Source organism: Ursus arctos, unplaced genomic scaffold (genome assembly GCF_023065955.2).
Source record: "Ursus arctos isolate Adak ecotype North America unplaced genomic scaffold, UrsArc2.0 scaffold_21, whole genome shotgun sequence".
Taxonomy (NCBI): domain Eukaryota; kingdom Metazoa; phylum Chordata; class Mammalia; order Carnivora; family Ursidae; genus Ursus; species Ursus arctos.
Window position 1 is genome coordinate 48,564,649 of NW_026622886.1, and position 27,016 is coordinate 48,591,664.

A 27,016-nucleotide genomic window follows, 5' to 3' on the forward strand; every position below is an offset into this window, starting at 1 on the left:
TCTAGCTGCCAGAAGGTGTTTCTCCAGGGGGAATAATTATCTGGAGAGGATGGCAGAGCTCTACTTAAAAACCTAAGGGTCTGCACTAGTATTTGTCTGTAGGGACTTCCCACAGACCCTTCCAGAACCTCTGAATGAGTTGGGTCATATGTTTGTCTTCTTATTATTGATTTTAGGATTTCTGTGTACATTCCAGAAATTAAGCCTCTGTCAATTATATAAAATTGAAATTATCTTCTTCCAGGTTGTGGCTTATTTTTTCATGTTAATTTCTGTGCCTTTTGATGAGCAGAAGTTATTTTTAATGTAGTTGAACTTATTGGTCTTTTCCGTTATGATACATGCTCTTCATATCTTGTCTTAAAAACCATCCAATCCTGAGGGCATAAAGATATTCTCCAATATTTTCTTCTAAAAGTTTTAAACTTTCACCTTAAATATGTAAGTCCTCAATCCTTTTAGAATTGATTTTTGTGGGGCACCTGGGTGGCTCAGTCATTAAGCGTCTGCCTTCGGCTCGGGGCATGATCCCAGGGACCTGGGATCGAGCCCCACATCAGGCTCCTCCGCTGGGAGCCTGCTTCTTCCTCTCCCACTCCCCCTGCTTGTGTTCCCTCTCTCACTGGCTCTCTCTCTCTGTCAAATAAATAAAAGAATTGATTTTTGTGTGTGGTATGAGTGGTAACCCACTTTTTTCTCTTAAAGAGAGCCAATTTTCTTAGGGCTTTCTATTGAGTATTCCATTCCTCACCACTGATCCGAAACATATTATTTCTATTATATCCTTCCCTATGCGCATGGGTCTGTTCCTGGAATCTTTTGCCACACCAATGCCACAGCATCTAAATGCTACATGCTGCACAGTACATTTTATAGTAGGGTCAGTTCCCCTTCTCATTGTTCAGGTACATATTGGCCATTCTTGGCTCTTTGCTTCTCAATTTAAATTTTAGAGTAAAATTTTCAAGGCTCACAAAAGTTCTTTTTAGGTTTTTTTACTGGAATTGTATTGAATCTGTTGATCAGTTTGGGAACAAGTTACATCTTAATGATATTGAGTCTTTCTGTTCTTGAAAATAATACAACTTTGGGTGCCTGGGTGGCTCAGTTGGTTAAGCAGCTGCCTTCAGCTCAGCTCGTGATTCCAGGGTCCTGGGATCAAGCCCATGTGGGGCTCTCACTCTCAGCAGGGAGTCTTCTTCTCTCTCTCTCCCTCTGCCCCTACCCCCCATGCTCTCTCTCTCTCTCAAATAAATAAAATCTTTAAAAAAAAAAAAAAGAAGAAAATGATATGACTTCATTTTTTTATCTTTAATAAACTTTTATGATTTTATGACCACAAATGTCCCATATATCTGCAGTGAGATTTATATCTAGGTATCTTTTACTTTGTTAACTTTATTTTGTTATTATAAATGTTAGATGTTAACATTGTTTTTTAACTGTTTGCTGTTGATGCACAGATACGTATTTGATTTTTGTATAATTTCATATCCCACAACTTTGTGATTCTGTTATCAATTATAATGATTGGTCTATAGATTCTTAGGGGTTAAACAGTCATATATTTGAAAATAAATACAATTATCCTATATTCTTTCAAGTTTTTATATTTCTCATTTCTTTTTCTTGGCCCGTTATACTAGGTAAGATATCTAGTACATTGAATAGAAGTGGTGATGGCTTACCTTCTTCTCTTTTAAACAGAATGCTTTTATCAATTCATCATTCAATGTTGTGCTCTTCATCATCTCTCGTCTCAGCCAAGACACTCGCCCTCATACTCTGCTCTGTGATGTCAAGGTGGGGAACCTGCATACCACATTTCCCAGCCAGCAGCTTGTTAGATTTTGCCAGCAAGAGGTACTCATGGGAGATTACAGGTGGGCAGAGAGAAGCCACTCCCTGTCTTCTAGGTCTTGCTGACATTCCTCTTACAGCAGCAAACAGCTTCAGCTCCTTGGCTCTTTTGACCCCCAAGCACCCAGGGTGTTCCCTTGGTGGGCAAAGTATTGCTTCTACAGCACCAACTCAGCCAGCACCAGCTATATGGACCCTCAAGAACCAGAAGATGGCTTCCCTCAAAGGTATTAAGAGATAACAAGCTTCATAAAATGAGTTGAGACTATTCCCTCTTTTTCTATCCAGGAATAGTCTGGACACAATTAGTAATCTTTGACTTGAACGTTCAATAGAACTTGCCAGGGAAGTCATCTGACATGATGTTTCCTTTAAATGAAGATATTCAACTACTTATTTAATTTTTTGAATCCTTATTACAAGATCATTTAGGTTTTCTATCTTTTCATAAGACTGTTGGGAATTTGAATTTTTCAAAAATGTGTCCATTTTGGCTAAAATATATCGAGGCAAAATGTTGTTTGCTATATTCTTAAGTTTCTTTTTAATCTCCACATCATCTGTGGTGATGCTCTTTTTTTATTCCAAATCATTTCTATTTGTGCCTTCTTTCCCTTTTTAATCACTCTTCCCAGAGGTTTACACTTTTATTAATGTTTACAAAAATACACCTTTTGTATCTTTTGATAACTTTCTTTGGTATCTTTGTTTTCTGTTCCATTAACATACGCTTTTCTTACTAGTCTTTGAAGGAGTCTTTGAAGGAGTTCATTTTGCTACTGTTTTTCCAATGTCTTAAGTTGAATGCTTTGTTCTTTAATTTTTAGACTTTCTTTTTCTAATATATGCATGTATGACTATATTTTCCTCAAGTATATTAGCTTCATCTTACAAATTATTTGCCTTGTATTATTGTATATTGTTTGTTTTTTAAATATAATTTCTTCTTTAATCCACAAAATTTTTAGAAATATGTTTTAAGTTTTTTTAATATTGTGGATACAGTGTTCTTTATTTGTCCATTGAATCAAGATTACCAATTGTGGGGGCGCCTAGGTGGCTCAGTCAATTAAGTGTCTGCCTTTGGCTAAGGTCATGATCCCAGGGTCTTGGGATGGAGCCCTGAATTGGGCTCCCTGCTCAGCGGGAAGTCTGTTTCTCCCTCTCCTTCTGCCCACCTCTCCCCCTGCTTGTTCTCTCTCTCTTTGTCAAATAAATAAATATTTTTAAAAGAAAGAAAAGAAAGAAAAGAAAGAAAGAAAGAAAGAAAGAAAGAAAGAAAGAAAGAAAGAAAGAAAGAGAAAGAAAGAGAAAGAAAGAAAGATTGCTAATTGTGTTATTGAACTCTTCTGTATCCTTTCTGGGCTTTTTTTAATCTGCTTAATTTATTAATTATTGATACAGGTTAAAATCTCCTACCCAATCATCAGATATATCTGGCAGCTCTGCTTCTTGTTTTTTTACATCCTCGTCAATTTTTGCTCATTTTATATGTTTTAGAGTATGTTCTTGGTGTATACCAGATTAGAATTTCGTATCTCCATGGTGAATTGAATCTTTATCATTTTGTGGCAACCCTCTTCATCTCTAAGAAGACTTTTTCTCTTAAAGCCTCTCTTGTCTTACTTAATACTCCTACATCATCTTTTCCTGATCCTGCAGACTTGATGATAGTTATCATGTCCCTGGCTGGCCATGTCCCAGCCTCTTTGTTCACAAGGCCCAAATTACTCCAACACCTTTTTTTCCTTGCTACCACATGATAGCTTCTGAATTATCTTTGGATGGATTCTCCTTGCAGACAGGCTTCAAGTGATCATCTTTGCCACAACAATAACAATATGGCAGATTTCCTCCTGAAAAGATCCATTCAGCGGTCCTATAAACATTTCTATTATGAATGTAGGCATTACTCCTTCATCTCTGTTGGCCAAATTATCATTGTCTGAAAGCTACATTGATGAGATTCCATCTGCCCTGAGCAATGAGTTTCTAAAAAGAATCCTATACTAATGGTCAGTTTTCATCAATTAAAGCATGCAAATAACCACTTCAAAATGTTTTAAGTTGGAATCGTATCTTTTTTTCAACTCATTTATCAAGCTCATTATCGACAAGAATCTACCAACCTTACTTGAATAAGATGGCTGTCATAACTGATTAAATGAATATGTTAGAAAATCTTTTTCCAAAATCCATTTTAGACATCAAAGTGCTTCTTTTTAATCATATATCTGTTCATGATGACATGCTGTGGATGTGGAAAGTAGCAGAGATGACACAATAAAGTAGAAGGGGAAAGAATGAGTTTTTTAAAATATTTACTTATTTGAGAGAGAGCACACGAGCAATATTTACTTAGCTATTTATTTGAGAGAGAGCACACGAGCATGAGCAGGAGAGGGAGAGAGAGAGAATCTCAAGCAGACTCCCTACTGAAGTGAGGCTCGATCTCACGACCCTGAGATCATGACCTGAGCCAAAATCAAGCGTCAGATGCCCAACCAACTGAGCCACTCAGGTGCCCCAGGAAAGTATGTATTGAAACAAAGTCTCGGCTCTGTTATTTGGCAGCTATGTGACCTTGGGCATGTCAGTTAATCTCCCTTGTGCCAGATTTTTCATCTATAAAATGGAAATAAGGAGATCTACCACAAATTGTTGGTGTGAGAGCTAAACTATTTTTTTTAAAGGGACTCAATAAGTAAATGTTCTCTTCATATTTCCTCCCAATCTATAGGAGAAAGATCCTTCTTGAAAGCCATGATACAGGTGAGCTGGTGTCTGTGAAAGGAAAATCCAGAACTTTTTCTTGAAGGATCAATCTTCCAACAATGGACCAGCTCTACCTTTTGCCTGTCTTTGCTGAATGAAGTCCAGGCTCTGCCTAAGCAGAACAGAACTGAGTTAAATCCAACAAAGTCTTACCATGTTCATAGGCCTCAACTATAAACTGAAATTTGTATCCTCAGTTTTAAGTAAATTTTTTTAAAACCTTTGCTGATATTCCTTAGTATTAAATAAACTCCATACATACCCTTTTGAATTGCTAAAGCTAAAAAATTAATAACTATTATATAGCCTGAAATCTTGGAGGCTTTTAAGCTTGAATTCCGAAGATGTCAGCGAGCAGTACCTGCTGGCCAACTGTGATACTGCAGCCCACTGCAGCCCATTAAAGCGAAACGGATGGTGTGGCCAGTGAAAACTCCGGGGTCCTAAAAGCAATCCTAAATTCATATGAAGGAAGAAATGCTCTTTCCCACCTCTCAGTCACCACCACCCCCCCACTCAACAGGTCCTGCCAATTTGCCTCCTAAACAGCTCTCACGGTCTTCCACATTTCATCCCCATGTTCACTCCCCCCTCCCCCAATATAGGCCACCATCTTTCATTGCCTGAATTCTAAGAACGGCCTCCTGAGCAATTTCCCAGATTCCAGTCTGTTTCTCATATAGCAGCCAGGTGGTCCTTTTGAGACAGCACCATCATGATCATCTCACTGGCTGCCAAGGAGTTTATTAAAGAGGGCAATCTTTTACTCCAGAATTAATAGATTCTTCTCTCGGGGCGCCTGGGTGGCTCAGTCATTAAGCGTCTGCCTTCGGCTCAGGGCGTGATCCCAGAGTCCTGGGATCAAGCCCCACATCGGGCTCCCTGCTCTGCTGGGAGCCTGCTTCTTCCTCTCCCACTCCCCCTGCATGTGTTCCCTCTCTCTCTGCTGTCTCTCTGTCAAATAAATAAATAAATAATCTAAAAAAAAAAAATAGATTCTTCTCTCCGCCATAGTGTCCTTCCTCCCTCCCAGCATCATCTCTCTACAAATCCTTCCTCCACTCCTTGCTCTAGCCACACCTAATGTCATTCAGTTTCTTTGTCACACACCCTGCACTATATTGTTCTTACCTCCATATCCTCACCCTGCTGTTGCCTTTGCCCAAAACCCCTTCTCTTCCATCCACTTACCTAACTCACCCTTCAAGTTCACCTTAGCTTTCATTTCCCTGAGAAGATTTTTCTGACCTCTCTAGAATGGATTTGGTCCCCTTGCTCTAAATTTGTACAGTAAATGTTATTCCCTTATCAAAGCTGTGGTTTACTTGTCTACCACCCCCTCTGGACTGTAAGCTTTGTGAGGACAAGAATACATGACTGATGTGCTCACCCTTGTAACTTCATATGGCACAGTGCCTCCATAGGAACATAATAAATATTTGTTAAAGTACTGAATTGAAATCTAGTGTATATTCAACTGAGCCATTTGAAATTGTTTTTTTTAAGGTCAAACTGTCAAATATTGGCAATTACATATGTTCAACCTCATAGATGCTGCCAGGTTAGGAGAAGAAAGGAGACTTAACAAGTGAAATACACTACCAAATAATCAATAAATGTCCTTTTAAAAATATAAACTTATTTTTCACTAAAACCCATTATCCTGGTCACACACACAATTAGAAACCCATGAATTCAGGAAGCGATCTTCAAAAGGAAAACCAAAGACCAGTGCTAGCTCTCAAAAACACAGTAGACTACCAAAACCTTGGTGAGTATTTCGGTTAATAATAATAAATCATAAACTTCCTGACCTCATCATGTCAAAGTACTGATCATAACCTGGCCATGCGTGCATGGGATTATATCTAGAACATTTCCATTCTGCCAGATATCACCACAGCTGTTACTTTATCCATCATTCAACACTTCCCCCAGGTAGACACCACCACCCGTTGTGTCCAGCCCAGGACTTCTGCCTTCATTTGAACAGGCAATTCCAAAGAAGCAAGCTGCTAGTTAAATAAATACATCTGTGCTTCCTCTGGAATCCACTCATACTTTCAAATAAACACACTCAGTGGCATAGAGCAGGAGAGTGGGCTCCAGCCCAAAAGGAAATCTGTCAAGCAGATGTTGCTTCTGTGCGGTTGGCTATTCCTTAAAAGCTTCGTGTAAGACTAACATAAGGCAGGGGGCCAGGGCAGAGGGGTAATTTTCTTTAGCCTGTTTATTGCTTTTTCTACTTTTATATGCAGAGATAGCCTGGTTCAATTTCCAGGTGCGATGGATTCTTCACATTCAGTGATCTGGATACTTTCATGCATTACACAGCCCATATTAAAGATTCCGTACAAAATTATTTGTTCTTGCCAAAATACACTAACTTTCTACTTCTGTTTATTACTGTTCTGGCTGAAAATGGTCTTTCTTACTTAACCTCTGTTCCTTGTGTCTTACTGGCTCCAAAATAATTATGTTTTGTGGTATAACTTCTCCCATTTTTTTTTTCTCACTCAGACGTGATTTGAGGCAGAGAATTTAGAAAAATCTATTTACCTGTGGTTTTGTCTTTATTTGAGGATGACATTTTTAAATGCAATTTTAAATTTAGTAGTTTTGTTTTTCCTTACTTTAAAAAATTTTTTCTTGAGATAAAAAAATGGAAAATTTAAAATTAACATCCACTGAATATGAAATTAAAGATCCACAAATATCTTGACTCTTTTCTTGCAGTTGTCTTTCCTGATGTGAGTAGACAGGAGATGGGAGATGGGAGATGGGAGAAATTCATCTTGGTTTCAATGTACTGATGTGATACTTCTATTGAAGACTTAAAAAAACTATAATAGGTACTTTAGAAATAGGTATGTCTCATGCCATAAATCATAATGTGCAGTTGAAGAGTATGGTAGATTTTGGTATAAATAATGATTTACTCAACTATTGTAATGCAACTTCAGGGTAGTGGGAAGAGAAGTTGATTTGAGTCAGAAAACCTGGGTCCAAGTCCTTAACACTGTGTTTACCTGCAGCTTGGCTTTGGGCAAATCTCTTAAACTCTTTAACCACATGTCCCTCCTCATGGTAGTGTAAGGATTGGGGTGATCAGTGATGCCATGTGGAGATGAAATGTAATAAATGTCCCATTCTTCATTTTCCTAAATCAAATTAAATCCGACCCTCTCCCTACAATGGACACTGTTGGTGGCCTGTCTAACCTCCACCCCCGTGCTCTCCCTTCCCGACCTGATTTCTTCCAGATGTCCACCCTTCTCCATTCTAGCCCCTACCCAGGTGAGTGAATCCTAAGTGGTCCTAATGGAACACCTTGCCCATAAATGGACTGGGAAGAGGCATGGAGTGCAATTCTGGCTTTGGACATACAGGGAAGCTGGGAAGTCTCTGGAAAAGAGACACAGAAAGAGATGATCTCTTCTCCGTCGGATATAGGCATATCTAGATGTGAAACCAGGGTAGCAACTGGCAACCATGAGGCAAAACAGCCTGAGGACATGACCAATGACCTGAAGATGGCAGACAAAAAAGATGAGAAGAATCTGGATCATTTTTGATCCATATAGTTAATAAATTTAGCCACCCTGCTTTAGCACTTGATGTTGTCTACAATAATGAAGTTCCTTATTATTCCTCCAGTCGAATCCAAGTTTTTGTTGTCAATAGCTAAAAACATCCTAATTGTTGCACACTCCAGGATTCCAAGTTTGACCAGAAATCCAATACTAGTTATTTTTAAGAATTCTCTACCTGTTGGATCAGGTAAGAACCCTGGGGCCTTACAAGGCCTCTTAAAACAGGAGTTTATGGTGGTTCTCACTGCTGTTTCTCCTTCCACAGTCCCCTGAGATCCATTCAAAAAGGATGACCACTGGGGCACCTGGGTAGCGCAGTCGTTAAGCGTCTGCCTTCGGCTCAGGGCATGATCCTGGCATTCCAGGATCGAGTCCCACATTGGACTCCTCCGCTGGGAGCCTGCTTCTTCCTCTCCCACTCCCCTGCTGTGTTCCCTCTCTCGCTGGCTGTCCCTCTGTCAAATAAATAAATAAAATCTTCAAAAAAAAAAAAAAGATGACCACTGAGGTTCCCAAGGCCTCAGTCCAAAAAAGGAACCAAATAGCCACCCCCAGGTGTGTTGGGCAAAATTTTGATTCTTATGATCTTTAGTCCCTGTAAGAGGCCCTGAATTTCCTGTAAGAGGAACTTTACAGATAGAGTTAAAGTAACAGACTTTAAAATAAGGAGATTATCCTGAATTACTGAGTGGGCCCAAATAACCACATAAGCCTTTAAGAGTGGAAGAGGAAGGCAGAAATGTTCATCAAGGAGATGAGGCAGAGGAAAAGGCAGGAGAGATTCAAAGTGTGAGAGGGACTCAAACTGCCATTGCTGGCTTTGAAGATGGAGGTAGGGAACCATGAGCCAAGGAATACAAGCAGCCTCTGAAAGCTAATGGCCCTCAGCTGACAGCCAGGAGGAAGGGAGCTCAGTCCTACAACCACAAGGAAATGAATTCTGCCAACAACCTGAATGATAAGGAAATGGATTCTCCCCCTTGAGATTCCAGAAAGGAAAGTAGCCCTGCCAACCTTGATTTTAGCTTTATGAAACAGGAGAGCCACCGACTTCTGGCATAGATAATAAATTCACGTTGTTTTAAGTCACTACATCCGTGATAATAGAACACTAATACGCCATGTGAGGTTCTGCCAAATCCAGCTCCAAAAGGCTCAGGTCTCCCTCACCCTCAGAACCCCCAACCCTCCCTTGTTTTTCACACTTTTGGAAAATCAAACTACACCTATGGTGAGCAAGCCATTCTCCTCCTTTATTCTTAAACCATAAAACCCCAACTACTGCTACAGTCACAAATAATCATGTGCCCACACACATACGTGCATAGACATACACACTCCCTCATTCTCTCTCTGTCTCTCTATCTCTCTCACACACTTTCCACACCCAAAATGCACTGACAGGATGGTCTTCCCTCTGCCAGATAAATCTCTTCCCTCCATAACACATCCTAACTTTTCACCTGGAAACTAAAAGAGAAACAGAAACATAACCAAAAAAAAAAAAAGCCACATTTTTCTGAATTAACCAGGAAATATCACTCTTGGTATTCTGCAAATATTGACATTAAAGTTCCTATTAAATTTTGCTTCTTCAAAAGGAAACCAGATAATACTGTCAAGAAACCCCTTCTGTGCAAATAATCATTTATCTCTCTTCAGATTCAGAAAACAGTTAGAGCCACTAAGAATGTTAGCTTTGACTGTGAATAAACAAGACAAATTCTTGTATCCAAGGTAGTTTTCACTACTTTGCCTCTATCCCTTCCTGCTCAAAGACCAAAAACAAAATCCATACAAACAACACAACCCTGACTGTCTTCAAATATTATCTGATGTTGTTTACCACACTTTCACAAGCACAGTGGGCATTATGTTAGCCTGCTAACAGTCCACATTCAAATTAAGTTGGCCCATTGGTTGCTTTTTAGTGACCTTTACTGCTTTCACATTTTTCTGCATGTGACTGAGCCAATCATCTTTCTGATAGTAAAAACTCCAATCACCAGTTGATTTCTGTTCATGTACATGTGTAGACATATGTGTGTGTGTGTATATATATATATAACGGTTATTATATATATAATATATATAATATTATATATAATATTGCTTGTGTGCCCATATTACTGTTAATATATGAACATACAATGTACTTATACTGTTATTTGTGAGTAAATATTATCTACATATAGCACATACATCTTTTTTAGGCATTACTTGTGTTTCCCCAAGCCTGGTCTACATGGTGAAAATGAGATTACATTAACAGTGAACAGGAGTTCTCTGATTTTTTTCCTTCAAGGACTATCGTGGCCCATCCAGCTCACCTCAGTTCTCACCCATTATTTCCAGGAGCCAGGGGGGTCATCCTGCATGTGTTCAGGAGCTCAGGCCTCTCAGTGACCCTGTAGTAATGGCTGCTACTGAGACTTCCAGGGACTCTATGGAACTATATGCCTGACTCCCTATGTGACAACAGAAGCAGAGAGAGATTTGAAGATGCTGCACTGTTGGCTTTGAAGATAGAGGAAGAGACCACGAACCAAGAAATGAAGTTGGCCTCTAGAAGTCAGACAAGACAAGGAAATGCATTCTCCCCTCATGCCTCCAGAAGGAACAGAGCCCTATTAACACCTTGATTTTAGTCCAATGAAAGCCATTTGGGACTTCTAACCTTCAGAACAAAAGATAATAAATTTGTGTTATTTTAAACCACTGAATTTATAATCATTTGTTATAGCGGCAATAGGAAACTAATATTCCTTATAACCCAAATTAGTCCCCACATTCTCAGTACCTTCCCCTGGGCCTCCCCCTGCAAAACTTCGGTTCAGAGACACAGATCACACATATCGCAAAACGACTTAAACAATGAGGGAAAGATCATATCTTACATAACAAGAAGTCTCACGGTAAAGTAGCTTCAGTGTCGATTAATTTAACTCACACTGATGTCATCAAAGACCCAAGTTCTTCCCATGTTATTTCTTTGACATCCCTGATGTATTAGCTTTGTTTCCAAACTAGCTCCTTTCCTGGATATGAGACAGTTGCAATTCTAAACATGACAACATCCAGCAGAAACGAAATCTTTCCCATTAACACTCAAGAGGACTTTTCCTCATATCTCATTGGCTAAAATTTGGTTACATAACCCTTCTTAAACCAATCACTGGCAAGCATTATTACCACAATTGGTGTGATCAGGATTCACCCCTCAACATATGAAGGAGGGAAAAACTCAAGAAAAATTGGGCTTGGGAGCAAATAAGATGGGGATAGTGGGTATTGTCTAGGCATCGATAGTGTCTACCAGATATATGGTATCTTGTTCAGTTCTCACAACCACGTGAAAGCCACATCTATGGATGGAAAAGCCAATGCGCTGAGAGATTAGGGGATTTGCCTAAGGCCACACAGCTCACATGTGTAGAACTGGGATATGATTCCAGGTGGGTCTGAGCTCAGAGCTTCAGAACTGCTGTGAAGCACTACTTGATTTCCACTCTGTGGGAGGGTGTGGTCTGGACACTGAAATAAATACCTTCTCATTTGAGACTTTCAGTCCAAGACTGCAAGGAGAGTTGTATGGAAAATAATGCCTCATTTGAAGTTGGACTCAACTCAACTTTGTGAGAACAACATTACCACATGGATTCAGGGGATCACACAAGGGACATGCCTGTCATTGGGGCAGCCACAACCTGAAGAAGTTCTATCACTGTCTGAGAGGCCTGCCTTGAATTTAGAAGTCCATCATAGCAGGTAATGAGATAGGTACCAATGGAACTGGCTTCAAAATAAAACGTGTTCATGTAGGTTGCACTACGGAGCCAAGTTGGCAGTGTCCTCTCTTCTTTTCTAGCCAATGGGAGGTGGGCAAAGGGTTCCTGGTTGGGCACAATATCCTAGAGACTTCCATCAGCTAGAAGACAGTAGAGGTTAGGGTTAAGCACAGAGATCATGGGACTTAACATGAGTCCAAACCCTGGCTGTTCCACTAGCTGAATGACCCTGGGTGAGTCACCTAGCCTTCTTGTGCCCCATCTGTAAAATGGGGATGGCACCATCAAGGACAGTACGGCATATGGGCCCTGTCAGCTAGCTGAAATACATGGCATGGCTTCCCCACCATGCATGTGTCAAGGCCATAGGAGAAAATAGAGGAATTCCAGTACCAAACAGAATCAGGAAGAAAAGGTCCAGGTAGAGAGGCACCACAGGGATAATCAGAGGAAGGCCACATCTCAGGAAGTTCAGATTGTGCCTGAGAGCCTGGTTCATAGTGGCAAGACTGTCATAACCATTTTCAAATCTACTGGCTTTTCTGTAGTTATACTAAGCAGTCCTTATAAATAACCAGAACAGACCTGTAGATGTGGCAGGACCAAAAGAATTTGCCTCCTGATAGCAATTTCATATGTAGCAGAGTTGAAAATTCACTTACGCTACCCTTATAAATGCCCCCCAAAATGAAGCTTCATTGTTTTCTTATTAATTAAGCTCTCTCTTACAAGTTCCCTGCTCCCTTTGCAAGCAGAAAGAGGAAACTAGAAATGTTAGTTCAATCCTGTCATCTCAGGCCAATCCCAAAATCTGAAGAGTCCTTAGATGATTTGATGTCTTTGGGATAAATGTTCAGTCTTTCAGATGTCTTGGCTTCTTCTCTTCCCCAAAATGACAGCTCAAGGAAGGAAGGGGGTCTTTGGTTCCTCCTGCGGCCCCTGCTGCAAAATGCCTAGACTGGCCTTATTCCTGGACTGGTAACCTTTGAGGAGCAGCCAGCATCAGGAGGGGTGCTAGTGTTTCCTGCAGAAGCCTGTGACTGGGCTGAGTTGAATCAGCCTCTTACAGCTCCACAATGGCCTTGTGGTTCTCCCTGGCTGACTCGCTGAGCTCTGATGCATCCTTCCTCTGTCGCCCTATGTGGTCCAAAGGGGTCACCTTCCTCTTGCCATACCAGATCCCAAGGCAGGCTCTGTGGCTCTCATTCAGTTCCCTTCCCTAACCTCCTTGGGCTGCTAGGAAGCACAAGGACACGTCTAGGTCTCCTCCACACCATATAAATTGGTGCAGGATTTGCCTGGAGAAAGAGGAGAATTCAGTCACCTTCCAGAGTTCCATACCTACATTGAAACAAACCCCCTCTCCTTAAAGATCTTATCCAACATACCCCCCCACCCCCACCCCAGTGTTTCTGGATCCTCTCTTTCTTCTCACATCCCCCCACCCAGAAGGGGTAGATTTTCACTTACTTCCCTTTCCTCTCTTGCTGGGACTTGCCCACAGTCTGTCACTTCCTCCACCTGCTGCTGGATTCCAGACTCATGGCTAAGTCTTGGTAGGGCGTGGAATTCAGGAGGGAAAGAGATCATCTTACCAACAACATGAGCTAAATGTGAAGCTTTGTCATAAATATGAGGCTCATTACTCTGAGAAGAAAAGATCTCTGCTACATTCTCAGACCCTTAAAAAAAAGCAAAGAATGATTTGAGGGTGTCCTTGTATAAAGTCAACACAGATGGCATTTGAATTTGTTCATAATTGGGATGCATAAGTACATCTATAGCAACAAGGTGTGCAAAACTTGTGATTCCCCAGACTTTGACCACAGGAGAACAGGATGTGACTGGTATGCTAATGAGCTCATTAATATCATGAATACAATTAACAAATGAGGTTGATTATCACTGGCAAGCATTCATTACAAAGAGATAAGATGCTGTGCTCCAACTGCACAAGGAACTATTTTGCTGTGTTTGTCCGGAAGCTCTCTTTTCATCTCTGCTCATTTATTACCACTAAATGGCTAAATGCCTGAGAATGTGGGTTCAGCTCATTACTTACATATATTACCTTGATTATAATTTGACCTCATGCACATTTCAGTTAGAAGAACCCTACAAAATATCACTTCTATTTATAACACAGCCTCATCTGCCAGCTCTACAGAGAAATAACATCCTAATTGGAAAGAATAAAGGTTACCTTTGCATGTAAACTGCACATTCATTTAGTCATCGATTTTATTTCTTTCTAATTATCAGTGGCTGTGCATCTCCTGATAGCTTGGATATAGTTGTTTCCCTCCTAATAACTCCCGAGAAACAGAAACCCTAATAATCAGATCGGTAGATTGGAAAGCTGTGGTTTTAATGTGCAGTTTCTTGGGGCCATCAAAAATTAAGAAATATTCAGGAATCAAACTTTGACTTCCCTAAGACTGTGGTTCTAAGGCCAAAGGCCTATTTGTACATGACACTGTCACAGGACGTGCACGCTCTATGTGGTTTAAAGTAGGAGAATACTCTTGCCAGCACACCTGAAATTAAACATCTTGTCACCGGCAGCTTTTCTTACTACCATCTACAAGAAGTGAAGTCATGGTTCCCAGCTGTGGGTTTTAAACTCTTTGAAGGAAAGGATGATGCTGACCCCACTGGGAACCATCCCAGTCAACAGACCTCAGCACTATGACGCACACAGCCACCTTTCTCTCTCTCCCCGCCCATCTCGTCTTGCCTCTTGTGCCCTGAGCCACCCCGGTATGAGTCTGCTCTGGCTGCCATCACAAAACACCATTGACTGGGGGGTTTAAACCACAGACATTGATCTTTCTCCCAGCTCTGGAGGCTGTAAGTCCGAGCTCAGGGTGCCGGCATGGTTGGGTTCTAGCGAGAGCTCTCTCCTGATGTTGTAGATGGCGGCCTTCTCCCTGTGTCCTCACATGGTGGAAAGAGGGCTCTGGTGTCTCTTCCTCTTCTTACAAGGGCACCAGTTCCCACCCTTACAACTTCATTCAACCTGAATCACCTCCTTAAAGGCACTATCTCCAATACAGTCACATGGGGTATTAGGGCTTCAACATATAAACAGGGGCTCACAGTTCAGCGTACACCACCCCCAGCCCTGGCACACTGATGTGCTTATTTACCATAACACACTAGTGTTTCTCCAAAAAAACGGTTGAGAAAGATGTGTGGAGAGAGTGACTGGTGGGTGGCAAGGCTCATCGAATTCACCAAGCTATGTCATTTGTTGCCATTTGGCCCCTGAAATAGCTTCTCCAGTGTCCTCTTGCAGAGACCAATGCAGAAATTCCACAGGGAGGTGGTAAGGGTTGAGGGGGTATGGAAGGAGTTGTTGAGCCAGAGAGATGGCTATGGTTACCTGAGCAAAGAGTGGCTCTGACTGTGGAAGCCTGGACAGAGGGCTGGCCTGCAGAGTAGACTGTCACCTGCCACATAAGAGCTGAGAAGCTCTGGACACGCCCATTAAAAATACCTGCCCCATTGGTCAGCTGGCTGAGACTGAAACTTTATCATTTGAGATGTATTCTAGTGGGTTAAGGAAAAGAGGGCCAATGTAGTTGTCAGCTAATAGAAAATGGAGGGAGAAGAACAGACCATTTCTTAACAATTTTTCCTAGATTGTAAGAGCCTGAAGGGGAAGAACAGCCTTTTGGCCACTTTTGAATCCCCACTGCACCTCCCACGGAGACTTGCACGAAAGTGGGTGCTCAGTAAGTATGCTTTGATTGACTATTGCCCAAAGACTGGATTCCCTTCACTTCCGCCTGCCAAATGCTGAGCACAGCCCATTCTCCTTACGGCTATCTAAGTCACCGAGTGCATTTTTCACTGCCTGAGCCCAGCAGAAGTATGCATGCCCCTCGAGGGCAAACAGTCACGTACTAATATGCACCTTGTCTTTGTGCCACTTTGTGAAGATGTTAAATACAATACACACTACTTTCTATTTATGGCAGATACATACTGGAAATGAGAATGGGCCACAGCAAAATCACAACCGACGTGCCATTCACCTTGCAGATACATTCATTCCTTAGCATTCCGACCATTGATTCATTTACTGTATTTTCTGGTTGCTGTGATATCAAACAGCTAAATTTTCTGCCTTCTTCTGCTCACAGTATTGGAAGTACTTCTGTTTTGAAACTGCATCTGTTAACTAGAGGAGTTATCACTAAAAGAATGAACAAGTTACCAGGGTCAGAAAAAGGTCTTGCCCCAGACACACAGACTCAGAGTGTCACCTGATGGAGAGATGGGGCAGCAGGGGAAAGATGCCAGGCCACAGTCAAGGGAAGGGGGTGCCTGGGGATTTGTACCCCATACAGGCCTGACCAGTGGGCTCTTCTCTAAATACCGATATATCTGCTTCCCGACCCAGCCATGGCATATCTGGTTGTAAGGAAGAAACAGGATCCCCCTCAAATTAGCTCAAGAAAAAGGATTCTGTTCAAAGATATATCTCTTGTGGAACTGATGGAAAAGCAGGACAAAAATAAAAACAGACTTCAGAAGACGAAACTAGAGCTTGTCTGAGATCCTCCGCAGCATGAGTCCCCAGACCTTCACACGAGCATCATAGGTAAGGTGTCTGGAACCCTTAATTCCCTCAATCTCTGTGACTTATCCCTTGCTACGCAAAGTGTGACCCTGAAACTAACAACATTGCATCACCGGGGAACGTGTTAGAATGCAGAGGCTCGGGCCCCACCTCAGGCCTATTGATTCGGGATCTGTGTTTTATCAAGATCTTCAGATGAGGACAGAGAAGGAGGTGGCGGGGCGGGGGGGGGGGGATGGAGAAAAAGAGAGAGGACAATACAACAGGCTGGCTGCTTGGCAGTGGACTGGCCATCCCTGAAGCAAGAGGCCACCCCTGATTGAATTCTGGTGGGAGAGGATAAAGCGGAGCCCATGGCATAAAGACAAGTATGGCAGATAAATTGGCTTCACTGCGTATTTGAAATGTGTTTCTCAGTTTTTGAGCCTGAGTCCATTTTGAATGTTTAGCTCCCCAAAGAGCCCATGTGGTGGGCTGACTGTTACCATCTTTATACACATCTCCTGAAATTAGGCATCCTTATTTCCGAGGTGACAAGAAATGTCGAGTGTCATTAGCAGAGTGAGTGTTTGGTCCTCTTTAAGCACTTTTGTCACACCAGAAAAATGAATTCGATGCACATATAAAACTAAAAAAAAAACAGAGCTCCTTACAATTCTTACCAGTTCAGTGATCCAGTAATGAGCTCTCAAAACCTCTTTTCTTCTCTACAATCTGAATCCCTCCAAAGCAGTATCTTCACGGATGCTTTCATCATGGGTGGTGGTTTCCATACCTGGAGGTATAGAACGGAGCTGTATGTTATTTTTCTCCTCCGGGTTTAAACCTAACTTGAGGAGGTAAGCCTGTGGGTAACTAACTAATAGACATTTTTTTTTTACAATCCTGTGTACTTGGCATTTTTCTGATTAAATTTCCAAGCCAATTAAATATGAGACCAAAAAATTAACCAGCATTGTGTCCTGCCTTGTAGAGCAGAAAACTGGCTTGGGAGGCCCCCAGGCAAGCCCCCAGGTTGGGAGACATGCCAAAAAAGAGAGGAAGGCTGTGGGCACAGGGGTCAGAAGTAGGACAGGCACACTTATTCTCTCTCTCCTTTCCTCTTTCCCTCATACAAACACCAATCTTTCTGTGCTCTAGTTTTCAGCGCACAGAAATTTATTTCTTATCTACTAATAGCCAGAAATACAGAAACCCCTCCCAAATCAGTCTTGAGATTTCTACTCTGGAAATTTACTGGGTCCTGCCAATCAACACACATTCCATGGGTCCCACTCCCAGGTGCCAGCCAGCCTGAACCCTGCCCTGAGCTCCTGGGGCTCCTGGCCTAAGCACACTTCCTTATTAAAGGAGACATTGGCAATTCACCTTTGCTGAGAATATTCAGATGCAACCACAAGGTAAAGAGAGATGAGGACCTAACAGAGGCTCTCTCTCCTTGGTGTCATTTTATAAATGCATAAACATAAGGAAACAGAAGGAAAGAGAACTTCAATGAAAATTTATTAAAACAGGTGCCAAGAATTGGCATCTTCAGGTAGATGCTTTTCAGACCATGTGGTTTTTTGGGGTTTTTTTTTAAAGTTATTTATTATTTATTAGAGAGAGAGAGAGCACAAGCAGGGGGAGGGACAGAGGGAGAGGGAGAGAGAGAGAGAGAGAGAGAAGCAGACTCCCTGCTGAGCGTGGAGCCCAAGATCATGACCAGAGCAGAAATCAAGAGTCAGATGCTTAACCGATTGAACCACCCAGGCGCCCCAGACCATGTGGTTCTAATGGGTTTCCAAGAGGCCAAGAGGTGGGCTCCTGATCCAAGATGGGCCAGTCATGAAGTCTCATCCCTCAGTCACGGGAATTGGTCCAGGAGCTAGAGATTGTGTTCAACCATGGTGCCCAATGATTCAATCAATCATTGCCTATGTAATGAAGCCTTGATAAAAACACCAAAGCTTGGTTGGAAGTGGCTCTGGAGACCTCTGACTTTGCAGCTGGCATTTGAAATGAGGGTGGTCTTACAGGGAACTGCGCTTTAACCTCAAGTTTAGCTAAGTTCAGGTATGTGGGTAGTAGACAAGTTAGGAGATTATTTCAGTGTTGCAAGCAAGAAATTATGAAGGTAGAGGTAGAGAAAAGTGGACGGGTTCAAGAGATAAAAAGTGAAATCAGTAAGACTTAGTGATGGACATTGTCACTTACAATCCAAAAAAATGCAACATTTTAGAGACAATGAGTTACCAGTCTTAGTAGACAACTTTTAAAATATAAGTTACAATGACATATGGTTTTTTAAGTCATCATAACCAAATAATACCCTATGTATTGCTACAGATTAGAGATAAGAAAAAGAAAACAATTCTCATCTTAATTTTCATATACACTATTTCACATTAATCACATCAGTCAGAGACTAATACAAATAACTTTAGGGAAAGTAAGCTATAAACCGTACTAGTCATTAACATTATAATTTCATGTCATCTATCATAGGACTTGTCACTATCCCATGGTCCTCAGAACTGTGCTTAATTGACTGAGTTGAAAATAGTTGTAAATTTCTATTTCCCTTCTTCTATAGTTGAGATTTAAATCTTTGCCATCATTACGCTTTTCATTGATGAGCTCGCCCAAAGGAAAAAACTTCAGGACAAGTATCATTAAAGAGCGAGCATAAGAGGCACAGTAGAACACAGAACACTGCACAATACTACCTACAAATAAAACTTTCAACAGCAGCTCAAGAGTCTGCCTTGGATGGTGAAGTTTCAAAAAACTGAGGGCATAAGGTCCTTACTTTAAACTGCACAGGTCCTTAGACCACCCAACCAGTGACAATGCTGCAAAAATGAAAGAGCCTGCCGAGCATCCATTGCCTTGGGACTCAGCAGCAAGTTGGCGTCATGTAGATCACGTGTCTTAATAATGTGTTAAGACTTCACACTCCATCGAGGTGTTCACACTCTATCCTGGGGTGGTACAAAATAACCTAACGTTGCTTCTATTCCTACCTTAACTAGGACACGAGCCACCAAATCTGACTAAGGTTTATCCAGCATACAGTACAATCCACACTTTCCAAAGATAGTCCTGGCACCTAAAATATGTGTCCCATTGTCGCACTATGTATCTTAATTTGGGGTTCACAACACAGAGCTAGTGGAGTTCTGTCTTTGTGATCTGAGCTTCCCTGGCCTACCAGCCCGTGTGCAAAACAAGGGTTGTAAACACAGGACGGTATTTTTTTGCCTCATGCATACCCACAACTTTGGGAATTCACAACTCAAAATCGCCTAAATTATTCTTGGGAATCCCAAAGTGTCCAGCATGCATGTTCCCAAGTAAAATGGACTATACAGCAGTAGCCTCCTAACAGGACTCCCTACATTCTCTCTTGCTCCTCACGTAGCTACCAAAGAAATCTCTTCAAAGTACAATTCTGATGTTATCCATCTGCTTTATTTCTTCAATAGCTTTAGTTGCTCTTAGGATAAAGACCAAGATCTTGGCCTACATAGCCCCTGATAGCCAGATCTCATTCTATCTCTGCAGTCAAATCTTGCACCATACTGCTTCTCTTCATGTCAGCCACATTGGTCTCCTTTCAGATCCTCAAATATACCATGCAAACTGCTACCCCAGGTCCTTTGCACATGCTTCCCCAGCTGCCTAATATGGTCTCTGCCAATTATCTCCCACTCCAACCCCAAAATTAACTCTCACTCTTCCTGAAGACCTCAACTCAACCCGTGTGTGTGTGTGTGTGTGTGTGTGTGTGTGTGTGTGCTCAGAGAGGCCTTCAATAATCTCCATAACTAGGTCAATTTCCCTGACTATATACTCCCACTTCACCATGCACCTCTCCTCTAGAGCCCTTATATATCACAAATTGTTATTATATTTTCATTTTTCTACATCCCCCAGTGAATTTTAAGCTCGCCATTTTATTTCATCCTCTATCATGGAAGATGATATATAGCTTAATTAATATTTGTTGGATAAATGAGTGTATTAGTTAGGGCAAGACTACACTGCTAAAACAAAGAGACTCAACAATAATTTAAAGATTGAAAAAACGGCTTATTTTTCACCTAAAAACTAGTGGTGAACATTCCATGTCAGCGGGTGGCTCTGCTCCACAGTCATTCAGAGACCAAGGGTGTTGTTTTCAACTGCATATGAAGATTGAGTTGATGGGTTCTAGCCAGTAGGAAGGAAAAAGAAACTTAGAGATGCATATCTAGGTGTCGAAGGTCCCAGAGCTGCAAGTGGCACACATCACTTCTCACATTCCACACGGCAACACCTAACCACAAGGGAAGCTGATAAATGTAAGGTATTTTGGCAGCCATGTGCCCAACTACAGTTCTGTTGTAGAACAAAAAGGAGAACAGAATTTTATAGACAGTTAAGGGTCCTTACTACATAGTGAGTGGATGAATAAATGAGTGAATGAGTGGATGAATTACAATCTTCCCAGCTTCCACATAGCAAGTACCATGTGCCCCTCACTTCCACTGGATTTTTGCCAACACCGTCAAGGTCCACAATGAGACATTCAATGCCCAACAGCCAGGGCGGGTGTCTTCCTATGTGGCCAACATTGCTACCACCAGTGCTATAGAACCTCTTCAGCACAAGAAACGGAAGCTGCTCCTCTCCTTTTCCTCGCTCTTATTACTGTGATTCCCCCTCCCTGGAATTCAAGCTTGGGTCTACAATGGCTAAGCTGGAAGGCAAATCAAGTGATGATACTTAACTGTACTCAAAGCTAATCCAGCCCTCTAACACTAGACCATTACCCTGACACCCAGGTCCTAAGCAAGAGTCCTTCTATTCAGGTTGGGTTCTTTCTCAGCAGGCTCATTGGTCCTTTGTGCAAAGACTCCTGGGCAAATTACCCACAGTCAGTCTCTCCTGACTACTTAAGGCATGTTTGAACTAAAGGATATCACAGAGACAGTTCTCAGATTAAGACCTCAACAATACAGGGTAAAGAAAATGTCTTCAAATTGATTCACTTATAAAACATTATAAGATGATCAAAACTCACAGAGTCGTCAACAAACCAGAAAAGGGTATGTATAGTGTCCTGTTTACTGCTACTGCATACCAAACACTCCAGAGCTTAATGGCATAAAACAGCCATTTGATAATGTTCACAGATTCCATGGGTCAGGAATTTGAACAGAGCACAGCAGGGAAGGCATGTCTTTGCTCTCTCATAGCTGAGTATTCAATATGGAGGCATCAAAGAGGAGAGTTGCTCAACAGCTGAGGGGTGGAATTATCTGGCAGGATTTGTACCCACACATCTGGTGACTGATGCTAGTAGTCAGCTGGACTCTCAGCTGGGCTGTTGGTTGGTACACCTACCCATGACACTTGGGGTGGTCTCTCCACATGGGTTAATTGAGCTTCCTTATAGCATGGTGGCTGAGTGCCAAGAACAAATGTGCCAACAGAGTAAAGCAGAAATGCATGGCATTTTTATGATCTGGCTTAGGAAGCCACATAGCATTATTACCACCACAATCTATGTGTCAAAGCAGTCATCGAGGTCCACCAGGGTGCAAGAAGAGGGGACACAGAACCCACCACTTAATGAGAAGAATGTATAGTCACAATGTAAGAGCATGTGCCACGGGAGAGATTTTCACTGCCATCTTTGGGAAATAAAACCTGCCAACATAGGCCTAGGTGCCTCTGATGAAAAGCATTTTTTAAGACATAAACCCATTAGCAGGGGCGCCTGGGTGGCTCAGTTGTTAAGCGTCTGCCTTCGGCTCAGGACGTGATCCCAGCGTTCTGGGATCGAGCCCCACATCAGGCTCCTCTGCTGGGAGCCTGCTTCTTCCTCTCCCACTCCCCCTGCTTGTGTTCCCTCTCTCGCTGGCTGTCTCTCTCTCTGTCAAATAAATAAAGAAAATCTTTAAATAAATAAATAAATAAATAAATAAATAAATAAACCCATTAGCAATATTTTGGAGACAGTAAGGATTTCTACCTTTTGCTATAATGATTAGAAAGGCAGAGTAATATAGTTAGTGCAGACAAAAGTACTTTACTTCTTTTTTTATGATTTTATTTATTTATTTGAGAGAGAGAGCACAAGTGGGGAGGGAGCAGAGGGAGAGGGAGAAGCAGGTTCCCTGCTGGGCAGGAAAAAAGACCTGGCCTCAATCCCAGGACCCTGAGGTCATGACCTGAGCCAAAGGCAATCGCTGAACCGACTGAGCTATCCAGGCGCCCCAAAAATACTTTACTTCTATTACAATAAAACCAGAGCAAATAGCCTCAAAGGCTTTGAAGATCAACTGGCCAAACTGGGAGACTGTCACGTATGTTTACACAGCATGTGTACCATCTACGTGATGAATGACCTAGGAATTAATTTTACACTCTTACAGGCATGACCAACTATAGGGGAAAGAAAAGATTCCTTTTGCAGCTTATATGTCTTTTTCTGTCTTTATATCCGTCCCTGAGTAACCCAAATGCCCTCAGGCCTCACCAGCCTGCAAAGTCACAGCAACAACAGTGCCCACAGCTTTGCCATTTTATGATCTCCACTTACATTCACAGGGTTGTGCAACCATGGCCACCTTCCCAGCCCCAAAGTCTCTCCAAGTGTTGTCACAGTCAGAAAGAAGTCTCTTCACACTCTTCTGCTCCAAATATTCACCATCAAAGAGTCACTTGAGGGACTTGTCTGGACCACCACCTTCACCCCACACCCCCCCAGCTGCTAGTGTCCTGCATGAAAACATCACACTCAGGACCACAATCTCACCTGACACTCTGGTACCACCCTGAGCCCTCAAGCAGCCAACCTGCACCCTGAGGGAATGCTGACACACAGACACCAAGGTTCACAACATCCCTCATTGAAGTGACCCCTCCTCTTCTGCTGTCTCCCTCCCCTCTCACTGCTGCCAGAAATAGCTTTACTCTCAGCGCCAGACCAACAGACAGATGGGAAGGACTGTGTCCACAGCAATCCCAACACAGAGATCCTTAGGGAGCCAAGGCAGGGCTGGATTCTGTGCAGAGGTGTGAAGAATGGACTATGAGAGAGAAGGTGAGGGAGGGAAATGTGGCAAAAAACATATATACACATATATAGGTTATAGTCATTAAAATTACTCCTACTAACCAGAAGGTACTGGGAGTGAGCAGTAGAAACTAGATCTGAGAGAAATTTCTGACTAGAAACAAGAAGATGTGGTTGATTGGATATGAGGTGGGAGGGAGAAGTCAGGGTGACACTAAGATATTCAAATTAGAAAGCAGGGTTCAAGAAGAGCACAAGAGATGAGAAAATCGGTTTGAACACATAGATCAGGTTCTTATGGGACATCCAGGCAGAGATGGTCAGAGGGTGGACGGGACCATGGGCAAGAGGTCTGGGCTGAAGTTATAAGGAGTCAGAAGTCAGTAGAAGCCAGAGCAGGTGCATGCATGAGGTCATCCAGGAAAAGGAAGAAGGAAGGTGTGAAGAAGGGAAGAGGAGGATGGGCTGCACAAGGAGGCTGAGGGGAACGGGTTTCCAAGATGAAACACTTGCCATTAATCCCACACGCCATGTTGTCTTCCGGTATAATTCACTTCTGGGCACATTCCAGTCCTCATTAACATTTCTTTTTTTCTTTGGATTGTTTTTTTATTATTTCTGTTTTATTAGGCTGGTACAAACGCAGAGTACTTCTCCTAATAAATGGCTTCTTTCATCTGTTATATCACCCAAATGAATTCAAGCACTTATAATTAGCAAGGTTTACATAACAGGTATAATTTCTTGAAAATAAAGTCAGGCCATTATCGTTGATTTTTCTTAATGGAAGCATTTTGTTTTTGAAATAAGCAGCAGGCATTAACCAAAGATATCTGGATAGCAATAATATTCAGCTCTGATCATAACCTGTTTGCTACTCTCTTGAAACTAATCATAATTCTGGGACAAAATAAAAACATTAGGAGATTAATAAAAGCCATTTTATCAGACAAGGCTCATTCTTCTTTAGTGCTATATTTATCACACAAGGGAAAATTACTTTATTACATGGGTAGCAATGCATTTATGACAAGGCACTTGAAAAATAAGTCTGATGCTCATTCTGAAATTCCATTTCTAAGTAGTTATAAGCCATGCAGCCATCAGAAGTCATTTTTTTAAAACTACTACATGCTTTTAAGTGCTTTGTTCTTAAATAAAAGGACTTGACAGGTGTATGTATTACAATTTAGACTGTTGATATATGGTGTATGTTAAATCGTAAATGAAATTCAATGCAATAGCCATTCTAAATCTAAATAGTTAGGCAAAAGAAAGGTTTCTTTTTGAATTATTCAGTAATTTCGCATAGGCAGGTAATTCCAAGGAAGGGGGAGAAATGCCACCTTTGCATTTAGAAGATCAGTGGTAAATCATTGGCCTTGTTAACCTGAGTGTCACAGGCTTACCCCACCAGCCAGTTCAGAACTCCAGGGCTCTGCAAAGTATCCGCTCCACCCCAACCTAGCCCAAATCAGTATTTCTGGGAGGACCTGGATGGGGCAGAGATTGCCCATCAAAATCCATTCTCTCATTTCAAGATATAAAATTGTAACTGGGAAGCGGTTGCCCAGCCAGGGAAAACCATTTCCCTCTCCTTTGGCAGTTAGGTAGTGTTGAAAGATAAACCAGGGCATATTTTTGAAACTTTTAAGTGTATTTGAGCAAAAATGGATTCCAACAGGGCAGCGCCAAAACAGAGTAGTTAGGAGCGCTCCATCAACAAGAGTGAGAGGAAAGACTTTTAGAGAAAAAAAAGTGGAAGCAGGGGCGCCTGGGTGGCTCAGTCATTAAGCGTCTGCCTTCAGCTCAGGGCATGATCCTGGAGTCCTGGGATTGAGCCCCACATCAGGCTCCTACACTAGGAGCCTGCTTCTTCCTCTCCCACTCCCCCTGCCGTGTTCCCTCTCTCACTGGCTGTCTCTCTCTCTCTATCAAATAAATAAATAAAATCTTTTAAAAAAAAAAAAAAGTGGAAGCAAAGCAAGGATATTATTTGATTGGCTAAAGCTGAAGCAGTCTCCTTATTTGGAAAAGCCTAGTTAGCTGTTCCCGTGATTTGTGGTCCTTGGGTTTTCTTTCTTAACCTTGAAGCATTTACAGGCTTAGGTTTTGAGTTGCTCAGGTAAGTGCTCAAGTATTAGAACCATCACAGTCTAATGGCCTCCTTGCTTAATTAATTTAACAGTAGAGACACATATGTCATTCTCCAGTGACGTGTGCCACATCCAGACCAAGTCTTTTCAGAAGCAGGCCTCTCTCCTCCATGCTTTCTTTTTTCCCCCACACCAGCTCGATGCAAATGACAACTAGGTCCAAGGGGACCACAGAAACTCCAGATGGAAGTCTCTGGGTCCCTGAATCACCACATGGAGAACCATCCACTGACCACCGGACTGATGTGTGAACAAATTATAAACGCCCCCTGTGTTTGAGCCATTACACATTTTGGTATATATGTTGCAGCAGGTTATCCTGTCTAAGATACCAGAGGATGACTCACCCGTGTTTATAAACAAGTAAAATCAGCTATGCAGTCAGTTACTATGTACCAAAGCCTTTTTTTCTTTTCCTTTCCGCTCTACTGGCCCCACCCGAGGCATCCCAGTGTGAGGCAGACAGCGCTGCACCTGCTGAGCTTCACCGCCCACACCGCCTCGGTCGGGCACACCGGCCACTTCTGAGGAGACCTCCAGACATGGCCGCCACAGCCACCACCACCCCCGCACTTCCCTTGTATATTCTGGGCACTGCACATGCCCTGGCTCAACACTACCACCCTCCCTGGACGCTGCCGCTTCTTCAGCTGGAACTCTTGAAGTATGAAACTTCTTCCAGCTTTGTGGTGACACAGGTGAGAATATTCCTCCCCATTTTGGTAACAAAGTCATTGGCTTCAAGCAACTGAGAGAGAACACCCAACTAATGGTGGCTTAAGCAATAAAAAGCATTTACTTGTCTCACTTGACAAGAAGTCTAGAGGTTTAGAGTTCCAGATTTGGTGCAGCATTTCCACAACACCATCAAACATCTAATTTCTTTCCAACTAAACTTTACCATTCTTGTCCTTCAGCTTCTCATCCCTAGACATGTCACCCCTAATCACAAGGTAACTGCCACAGATCCAAGCAGCACCGCACACAACATCCACTGAGCAAAAGGTGAGAGTTCTCCTCAGAAGCCCATCTGCAGATTTCTCCTTGCAAAGCATCAAATAGAACTCCTCACATGTTGGGTCATGCTGGCTCTGGGAGGCACTGGGGAAGGGGAACTCTGTCCAAAGGAATGAGGTTGCCAGCAGTAACTAAAATCAATCACGATTTTAGCCCCCATAGCTGAGACCCAAAAAAAACAAGACTGGTTG